Source organism: Protobothrops mucrosquamatus, unplaced genomic scaffold, assembly GCF_001527695.2.
Source record: "Protobothrops mucrosquamatus isolate PMUCROS unplaced genomic scaffold, P.Mucros_1.0 scaffold2067, whole genome shotgun sequence".
Lineage (NCBI taxonomy): Eukaryota > Metazoa > Chordata > Lepidosauria > Squamata > Viperidae > Protobothrops > Protobothrops mucrosquamatus.
This window is the reverse complement of record NW_015388172.1, coordinates 261,572-262,615: the sequence shown is the minus strand read 5'-3', so window position 1 is coordinate 262,615 and position 1,044 is coordinate 261,572.

Below are 1,044 nucleotides of genomic sequence, written 5' to 3'. Positions count from 1 at the left end.
TTGGAGGATATGACTTGTGACTGCAAGATAAGGGAGGGGTTTAGCAAGAAAAGTTAGATGCCAGCGAGAGGAATTCAGATTCTGGCATAAACCTCCATGATGTGCCGTCAATTTATAACACTGTTAATAAAGGCTTTAGGATAAACATGCCTGAAAGTTCTTTGAAGTGTTTCATTAGTCGGAACCATGACAGTCTATATGTTTGTTTTATGCCTTTCTAAATCCATTCTTCTTTTGGGGAGGGTTGGCATGTCAAGCATGAAACTTTGGCAGCTACGTGCCTCTGTGTTTCAACTTGCCTTTAGATTACGGGCGGGGGAGGTGTTACTTTCAAGTGATTTAGATTCTCAAGCTGGATTTTGACACAGTGTCTTAAACTTTAAAAGAGCTGATTTTAACAAAGTCAGAGAGACCCTTAAAAAAATTCTATGGATGAAAATCCTAAATGGGAAAACAACTAAAGAAGCATGGGAAACTCTGAAAAATATGATCATAAAAGGCCAGTCCAGCACAATACCAATGAAAAATAAAAACAAGAAATCCTCTGATAAACTGAGAGACAAAAAGGACAAGTACAAAAAATAGAAAGAGGGACACATAACTAAGGTAGAATATCAGCAGATAGCCTGAATCTGCAAAGATGAAGTTAGGAAAGCAAAGGCTCAGAATGAACAAAGACTTGCAACAAAAGTCAAAGATAATAAAAAGATTATTTCAACAAATAAAAAAAAGTCAAGGAAACAGTAGATCCACTTAAGAGAGAAGATAGCAAGGAAGTAACAGGCAGTAGAGAGAAAGCAGACCTGCTTAACTCATTCTTTGCATCAGTCTTCACACTAAAAGAAACTATAGCCCGGGCTGGATGCGTCACGCCAAAACCACGCCCACCCCATTGCCAGCAATGGGGAAAAAGTTGCGATACGTCACGCAACATCACATGACGTTGCGAGTTTGACATGCCTGCTATAGCCCAACCTACCAAAAACCTAACTGTAAAAGACAGACTAGAAATAAAAATTACAATAAGCAATAAAATGGTTAGAG